The 9,779-nt window shown below is 34.7% G+C and overlaps 1 protein-coding gene across 2 annotated transcripts in view; it reads right to left on the bottom strand.

Moving 5' to 3' along the window:
• The window catches only part of LOC131692285 (FH1/FH2 domain-containing protein 3), a 428,161-nt gene extending 419,033 nt beyond the window's left edge, over positions 1-9,128 (bottom strand). Inside the window, exon 1 of one of the 2 annotated variants that reach the window (XM_058979247.1) lies at positions 8,977-9,128. The gene's annotated coding sequence lies outside the window, so the exon portion shown is untranslated. Of the gene's footprint in view, positions 1-8,967 lie in introns of both variants that reach the window. The other variant, XM_058979246.1, reaches the window with a different exon arrangement.
• Between the last annotated feature and the right edge of the window lie 651 nt (positions 9,129-9,779).

The raw sequence follows: 9,779 nt of genomic DNA on the forward strand, positions 1-9,779 counted from the left end.
TCGAAGAAGTTTCTTGTGGACGAGTGTAGAACGACTTTGTTTCTACTTATTGGAGTCAGCGGCGTAGTTAGAAATTCGGTTTGGTGGGGATTTGGTGAAAATCTAACTCTCCATATGGCATAATCTTACTGTCCAAATGACATAATTACGAATCCGCCATCTTTGAAGTTTTAAAATTATAGAGAATCAGTTTTTCAAAAAATTGTAGCAGAGTTCCTGTGTTTAGCGAATTTGTTGAGACTTTCATTTAAAATAAATTTATCGTATGCAGTATGTATATGGAGTATATCGAGTTATAAAATGATATTTACGAAGTATTCCTTAATCTAGTTTTTTTCTAGAATAACTTTCTATTGTGAGCTTCATAAACTCAATCTTTGGATAAAATGTAAATTTTATCGTTTATAATCAATAGAAGAAATTTATCATATACAGTAAAATCATAATATTTTTTTTAATTAAATAGAAATAGCCTACAATATGTTAATACCTTGAACATCTTCAACAAAGTGGTTTGTAATAGCACCTCCCAAAATTTTTTGAAGACGTTAAGTCTGGAACTAAATTTGTTTGAAGAGTAAATTCGCCATAAATACTTCTTGGAGGATATAACGTCAAAATTATTTTATCAAATGATGTGCTGTTTAACGTTTGTAAAATTCATCGAAGATACAAAACCTGTGAAATTGGCGGAACGGATAACGCCATTTTTCATAAATTCCCCTACTTTCGGAAGGTTGTTTTCTCGTTATTAACTCTATAACGTTTTCGTCTCAACTCGACGCATTCCCAAAAAAAAAATATTTTCGGCTAATGTTGGAAGTTATGCAATTTTTCGGTGAGCAGTTCTAAGTTTCATAGACATTGAAGCAATTAGAGTTTCGCTTCCTATTAAAAAGACCCTAATCCATATTACAGTACACCCCTTCAAAACTGAACTCAATATGATAGGAAATAATGATTATGATTATGATTGATTTCAGAACTCTGGAATGAGTTTTTATTGGGATGTTTTTAGGCAAGTATTTGATATTGATATTATTAGACAACTTTGAGATCAAGACCAATAGATCAGTTACAGATCACGATCGCATTCCCACAATTTTTCAAAGGTCCTCAATAGGTTATCAATTTACTGATCAGATAATTATCATTGTAATATTGAATTAAATCAGTCAGCATCAATAAATTTTTAACTTCAATCCAATTATTTTTTTTGTGGTGAGGGGGGGGGGGTGTGGTTAAACCCCAAAGCCTCCTCTTGGCTACACCGCTGCTTGGAGGTATTCATTTCGCTTTTCATTTTCCGAGATATGTTTCAGATCGATCCGATGGTCATAAGTCAGAAAGTTCGCGCAAATGAAATTTTTTTGCATCAATAAGTGATCAAGTTCCATCTAGACATCTTGGAATTGTTCGGAGGTTATTCTAGCGGTTGTAGTTAGTAAAATGAAGTGCGAAATTCGTTTTATCGAAATAATATTTGGCTAATTTAAATGGATTATTACTATATTGAACAATAAATAGGCGACAAAAGATAATCCACAAACAACAAGCCATAACTTTTAAAGTATTCAAAATATGTATTTGATGTCTTCAGTAAAGTTATTCACAAAAGCAAGAGCTACAAATTTGCTGAGGGCATTACTTCAATACAATCACCTCCACGAAAATTTATGAAATATCTCACTCTTATGGGGATTAATCAGTAAAATCACAATACCAAAAGAAAGGTCATATTGTATGCTTTAAATTCTCCAAAGATACTATTGACCTAGAATTATCCGTTTTGGCGCTAATAATACATTGAATGTTTTGGGTCTTACTTCTAGTTATGGGAAATGCTAATAAATTTTCGCCCGAATTCAGTGTTCAATATCTTTTTTGATAGTTGTCCGATTTTAACAATTTATAGCTCGTTCGAAAGGTATTCGTATAAGCTTTCTAAAAATATGTAAACTGTTTAGTTACGTCGTCAATTTCGGCAGCAAATTTCAAAAAACTTCAAAAGTGGGATTTTTGCACCTTCAATCATTCACATCTTGGAAACTAAACATCAGAATCAAAAACCATTTAATAACGTTCTGTCTGGGTGTAAGGCCTTTCATTAAAAATTAGTTTGGATAAGATCGGTTCAGCCATTACTGAGAAACACGAATGAGAGTTTGTCCGTTACATACACACACACATACACTCTCTCTCTCCCTCTCTCTTACACACAGACATTGTCCCAAAGCGTCGAGCTGAGTCGATTGGTATATAAGTCTCGGTCCTCCGGGTCTCGGAAAAAATCTTGAAAGTTTGAGCGAATTCTATACATTTCTTTTATAAGAAATGTAAAACCACCCAACCGAAGCTCCAAACAACGAGAAGCGGTAAAATTCGACCTCACATCATCGCTATTGTGCTATCTTATGACAAACGCCATTTTGGGATAAATCGAGTGAGATATGCCACATTGCTGGTTTAAAAAGTCTCTACAAAGTGGCGTTTTCAGAATTTGGACATTCAGCTTGTTTACTGAGATATAGCAAGAGACCTGCCGAGAAATTCTGTGATTTTTGCTGAAAATGACTGTGTCTGGGGATTGGCACAAGTTATCTTGATGTATTAGATGTTTTTCTGTTTGTTTTTTAGATGTCTTAGAAACACAATGGCATAATCATTTTCAAAACAAAAATGCATGAACTGTGAGAAAAATGTAATTTAAGTTTGAAACTGGAAGTATAACATATTTGGCAACACTGTAACCAAACATTATTATTTTTTCTAGATTCCCTGACCCATTTACTTCGAAATGCATCCAACCGATTGTTTATAGTCTTTTATGGCACGTTAACAGATCGCTTGCCTCACCAACGCTTTTTATCGAATCATTCCGTCCTGATTTATCTAACGGCTTCTGGAACCACCTGTTCTAGTACACGGTGTGTCTAAAACCATTATTAACAAAAAATGACCATAAATTTGGCATACGGCATTCGAAAGATACAGTATCCAAGCATCTTCTGAGTCAATTTCAAAATGATCAATCGAGAGATTCGAGAGATATGGCGATTTTAAGTTTTATGACACGTTTCATAAGGGTACCAGCAAATACCCATGGGTTTGGTCCTATCTTTATAAACAAACAAAAAAATTCTACTGATTTGGTACTTGGCATTCAAAAGATATAGTAATCAAGTATATCCGCTGAAAGTTTGAAAATATTTCATTTATTTTTATTTTATTTTTATGCGTTCATAGATGGGTTTTCTACCAGATATCAAGCATGAAGCCATGTTTGTCCATTGACTATTTAGATTGTTTATACGTGTCGCGGTTTTTAAAGGAAAGCCTTACCATTTAATTACATAAATATAATGTACAAAAGGTATTATTTATATGGTGCACTGAAAAAATATGAAAATAGGGTTATCTACCTAACTTTAACTATAACGTGTAAATTAAAAAAAAATGAATTAAAGCTTGAATATTTACTTAAAAAGATCATATCTCAGTGGTTTGTGGACCGATTCTAATTATTTTTTTCATTATTGAACAGGTAGACGTTGCATCAATAATTTTATTTAAGAAAAATATAAAATAGGGTTGTCTACCTCGAACAATAGACAACATATTTATTATCATCACTTGGTTTATATTTTTATATTCAAAACGATGACCTATCGATTTCTATACATTGGTTTAATGCAACGAACGCAAACTACAAATTATGGAAAAATAAAATCATAAATTCAATATTAAAAAATATGAAGGCATTTGCAGATTCAGATTAATTTATGTTATGGTACGGTTTTTGTTCGAAATTTTGTACATTCGTGATTCACTGGTTGGATTGACAGATGTCAAAAACTGGTCAAAGGGGATGTTATCAATACAAATGCATCTGTTCACGTCACTAACTATTGTCAGTTTTATTGTCTAAATGAATTTAACAAAAGAATTTGACGTTCAGATTCTTTTTAGTTCGACAATGGACCGGCCCCTGTTAAAAATTGTCCAACCAGCGAATCACGACTGTGTTAGTTTCAACATTTCATATATCCACAATTTGTAGTATACAGCATTTGCAGTCAACGAGTGAATAAAAATGGACGAGCTGTTATTTTTAACACAAAAATATTCACTAAATAATGATAATACATATAGTTGAGATCAATTATATTGTCTATTATTTGAGGTAGACAACTCTATTTTATATTCTTCTGAAAGAAAATTGTTGATAAAAAGTCTACCAGTTAAGTAATGGAAACAATTAGAGTCAGTAAACTTACCAACATTTAAACTAACCAACATTTATTCATTTTTTTTTAATTTATACGTTATAGTTATCGTTAGGTAGACAACCCTATGTTCATATTTTTTCAGCGCACCATATAAATAACACCTTTTGTACATTATATTTGTGTAATGGTACCGTTTTTTTTAAACAGCGACACGTATAAACGATCTAAATAATCAATTGACAAACATGGTTTCATGCTTGAAATCTGATATAAAACCCATCTATGACCGCAAACCGCATTCAAATCGTTATAACTTTCGATTCCGTCAATGAAATATTTTCAAACTTGCAGGAGATATACTTGATTACTCTATCTTTCTAATGCCAAGTACCAAATAAGTAGACAATTTTTTTGTTAATAAAGATAGGACCAATCCCGTGGGTGTTTGCTGGTAGCCTTATGAAACATGTCATAAAACTTCAAATCGCCATATCTCTCGATTCTCTCGATGGATCATTTTGAAATTCACTGAGGAGATGCTTGGATACTGTACATTTCGAATGCCGTATGCCAAATTTATGGTCATTTTTTGTTAATAATGGGTTTAGACACACCGTGAGTACAATGTTATAAAATTGTGGATCTAGCAGTGAATTTTTCATTGGTCTCATCGTCCATTAAAATACCGTTTCGGTTTTCTAATAAATGTGCTATACAAAAATTAAAGCCGTGTTTCTGAAAAATTCTTGTTTTTCTTATCCGTTTGGTGCTCGTTGTTTCCAGTTGGTCCTGATGTTGTTCCTCTTTTTAATATTTTGCTCTGTTCTTATGCTAACGATAATTTTTATTGTAATATATCGTGAACATAATGCGTCTTGTTTGATGTCAGGAGACTTGGAACGCTTCACGATTTTGGCAAACCACTGTGTCGATTAGTTCTTCGTGCACCACATGTGAGAGTTTAATCTACGAATCGGATCAAAATCTCGGCCCACGATTACAAAATGATACATCTTTTGTCAACTTTTAAACGTGTTGCCAAAATACGTATTAATCTTCAAACGATGAGTATGAATTCATCGATTTCCATCAAGTTGTAGAGCAGAAACAACAAGAAACAAGTGCCCACTTAACAAAATACAGTTTTTATTAGTTTATTATGAAATATTTACTGTTTAGATTTTGTTGGCTATTTTCGGCAAATTTAAGAGTAAGAAAAACGAAATCAATGAAATTGATATACGGATAGGCATTCTTGAGCGAATCAGTTACAAACTTAGAACGGAAAACTAGGAGTAGGCAGGCTCATATGGGCATGATCGAAAGGAAACGTGAAGAATCATTTGCCTTCTGCTGGTGGGAGTTGGGATTTCCATCCAAGTCTACCGCATGGTTGTTGTTAGAACATAACTCATCATGTTTTACCGCAGACGCTATATAAAATATTTGTTTGCTTGTTAAAATTACGATGCCTATGTCCAGGACCAGGATCACCAAATGTCATTTTCATTTCTGCTCAATTTTGTCTAGCTGGAATAAGACCGCGTATGTTCATACATTGAGACCCTTCTACAGTGAGTACAATACCTTCTGGTCTTTGAAATGTCAATAGCAAATGTTAATGTTCGTAGACTATACAAGTGTTTATATCATAAAACTAAAAGTAAGAATACTGCATGACTAATTTCCTTCGAATAAGCCGTAATAAAATTAATTAAACGAATTAATTATAAACAGCTGCCATTGCTTGAAAGCTGAACTTGTTAAAAAAGGGCATCACATCCGGCACCAGGAAATAATATGAAATAATAAAAGAAATGATTTTTGTTGATAAATGAACTCAACAATAGTTTAATTGAACTGAGGTAATTCTAATACCAGCATCATTTCATCATATTCAACATTTGTTGCTCCAATTTATTCACACATCCAATTGCAAACACCACGCGAAACGCGTGCATTTTCTCGTCTCGCTGCACTGGCAACCCGCGGGAGTATTTCGTTAGAACATTTTCCGTGTTATTTTCGTTGCATTCACTGCGTTTCGGTAAATAAACTGTAAATATGTGCAACGTGTTTTTCCGCATCACCCGGCAGTAGGTTGTGCTCAAATTTTCGGGGATAACCACCATACACATCACAGCCATCAAGATCTTTGTCGTCATCGACGCCGACAGCTCGGCTCGGAAACCGGGAAAACGTCGCTGAAAATGTGAAGCATCACGAATAAAAGCGAAACCGTTACCGGGTGGTGACGGAAATTTGTCTCACGGCGATTTCAGGAAAATACGGCTATAACGTACACCTTGGTTTAAGTATGTATGTACCTACAGAAACCGCCACAGCAACGGGCTATGAATCATCCAGTTTAGTCAGCCGGTTCTGTGTGCATGTTTGTTTGGGTAGCTTGCGTTTCTGGTGCAAACTAATAATAGAAAAGTAGGACTTTGTGATTTCAAGGTATGCGTAGCGTGAATGATTGAAGTGTTGCATAGCTGGTCCGGGGAGTATTTTAGAAATGACCCATTTCTTCTACTATCAAAATCCCATGTTTCAATTGTTCCGCAAATTCCCATCAAAGTTCTAAAGTACCAATAAAAAAGTGTTTCGATTAAAATTTGGTCGAACACAAATGCATACAAGTTGACTAAAAATTCTAAAAATCGTGTAATTTTTCATTTTGAAGTTCAATATTCAACAAAGTTTGTCAATCCGAATTGCCGACCATTCGTTTGTCTGTGGTCCACAGGTTGATAACAGTCTATTGACGAATTTCGCGCCAACTCGAACAAATGTTGGCGGAACCCTCTCAGATTTTAATGAAACTTTCTGTATATGAAGACTTTGTCACAAAAAGCCACTTAGCATACTTTGTTTTTCCAAAAATGATCTAGACTGTCTTTTGAAAAGGGGTTTTTACCATTTTTTTCATATGGCTATAGTCTAAAAATGACAAATCCTGCAAAAAAATGTTTTAGGGTTGATTTCCCATCCTTGATTTGGATGAAATTTTGGTCCAAGATAGGTAATTATGTTCCCTCATCAAAAATTCAAGTTGAGCACTTTCAAGGAAAAAAAGTTATTTGAAAAAACTTTTCCTTGTCCAAACTGACTTTTTTCTGTGTATTTTTGTCGAAAACTAAACCAATGAATGTCATAATCATCTTAGAAACCAATTTCCCAACTGCTAGTTGCTTGACACATGCAAAAAGTATCAGTAACGAATTTGGAATATCTTCACAACAAACTTGAATGAAGACTGGAAGACTGGAATTTTCCAATTCAATTCTTATTCCATTATGTATTCGTTCCAATAAGGATGCAAGGACGGTTTGAAGATAACTATGTTTAATGAAACAGGAAGAGAATCCTTCGAAACGATTCGAACCTTGTCGGCGATTCGCTTCTGCTGCGTACACACAGACGAACATTCTCCTCACGCAGCTCATATCAAATTCTTCCAGACAGACAAACGCGCCTCTTTCGTAATTCGTGTGAATTGAAACCTGTAACAGCTATCCTACCAGCAGCAGTAGCAACAATCTAACTGGTTCTGCCAGCAGAGTAGGCATAGCAATAAAGGAATTTGCTCTGAAACATTTCTACCATATACCAAGCGATGAAATTTGTAGCACGCTTACGCTTTATATGTTTTCACTATTTTTGCAAGTTTTACGGATTTTTCAATAGTGTGCTAATAAAACACACAGATAAATTTGATAACAATTTTTTACTGGCAATTTTTTGAATCAATTGGTGTTCTAATCACGAAAATCCACCAACAATTAACAAAACGTAGGAGAAGACTTTCTCTGGTTTCATACATTTTCACAAAGTTTTTACAATAATACGGATTTTTCAGTAGTGTGCGGTTGAAATGCAATTTAGAATTGCAAGCAATTTTTAAGATGGACTTTTCTGAATCGATTTGTATTTAAGTGACGTAAATCCATTAACAACTTCTAACGAACTTCTATAATCGAAACAAAAAATAAAACTTTCGTGATACATTCAAATCCCGGCGAAAGATAAATATGGTGTCGATTGAGCGCCGCTACTCTCTCTCTCTCTTTCTTACTCATTCAAAACAGCAAACATCCGATAGGTTTCCTTGACCCGCCCGTTCGGTCGGCTTCATGTCCTTCTGTCTCATATATAAGCGGCTAATTTGAAGCAAAAGAACTCGCCCATTTTCGCTGATTTCGATCTCAACACAATGTAAACCGGTTTATTTTTATCTCACGCCCGACACTAAAGCAAATAAACGATTATTTTATCGCATAGGAGCGAAAACAAATCTCTGCTACGTCCATGCGACTCACTGCATTTCACAATGCGTTTTCACGCGTTTGTTGTTTCTTTAGCATCGGGTGCAGCTCTCGAACGCATATTTTCACTAAACCCAACCGTTTCCTAAGCCCACACTTTTCAGCCAGTAATAACTTATACCGGCAAACAGCTGCTACTCTTGTTTCCGATGGTTTTTTCTTCACTAAGAACACACTGAATTCTATATATTACAAAGAGCTTGACATATTCACCGCACGACTACTTCCGAAACAAGCACTTCACAGCTTCTGAATCAAAGTACTTCAAATTTATCATTCTGTGAATCGTAATCGAATATGATTAATTCCAATCAGATAACCACACTCAATTAATGGATATCGTATTACACTGCACAGAAAACCACTCCGACACATCAAATCATACGAAAATAGGAATTACTCCCACTCACGGAAAATACCAGTAACAATAAACGATGGGCAGTAGATTTCTCGATCTGCTCTGCTTTTGGTTTTTCTTATTGCAACCAATTGATCCACGGTCCAAAGAAAGTGGCTGACAGTGGTCATAAAATGCCGTATCGTCAAATCTTGTAACACACGTTTACGCCGGTCCGAGGAGTCCGAACTAACTTTTCGAGCGGGCGGAAAATTCGTAAAACGTAGAACGAAATTTCCTCTGAGAGTTTTACTTTTACCTTCTCGTTGAAAATGAACCACGCAAATCGATATGGTCATTGGGTGAATTTTCGAAACTAAAAACCAAAACGCAAACCGGCGTGTATCAACATGTAGGGTGATGGAAGTTTTCTAAAAAGATGTTAATATGGTTTTGAAATTCCAGTTCGTTTAGAGTACTCTATATAGCTAAGGTGTTTTTAAGGATTAAACTTAAAAACTTGATAAATGATTTCAATTCAACACGAGTTAATTCATGATTGGGGTATAGTGTGTTGGAGAATCGGTTACCTTGTAATCTGCTCACAGGTTTACTCAATTTTATTCTAAAGAATTTCGCTATTACGACCTATTTCTTCGAACCCGTTTGCCCGTTCAATGCCCGTTTCACCCCACTTCCCGTCAAAATAAGAATCTAGGAATATTTCACCGAAGTCCATCCAGATATGCACAAACAAACGTTGAAATTTTCATCAAAATTGGAGAACATCAATAAGACCAAAAAATAAAATTGATAAAATGTTGAAAACGAGTCTCTTAAATATAATAATATGGCCAGGGACTATAAATGCATAATGTAATGAAT

Source organism: Topomyia yanbarensis, chromosome 3 (genome assembly GCF_030247195.1).
Source record: "Topomyia yanbarensis strain Yona2022 chromosome 3, ASM3024719v1, whole genome shotgun sequence".
NCBI lineage: Eukaryota > Metazoa > Arthropoda > Insecta > Diptera > Culicidae > Topomyia > Topomyia yanbarensis.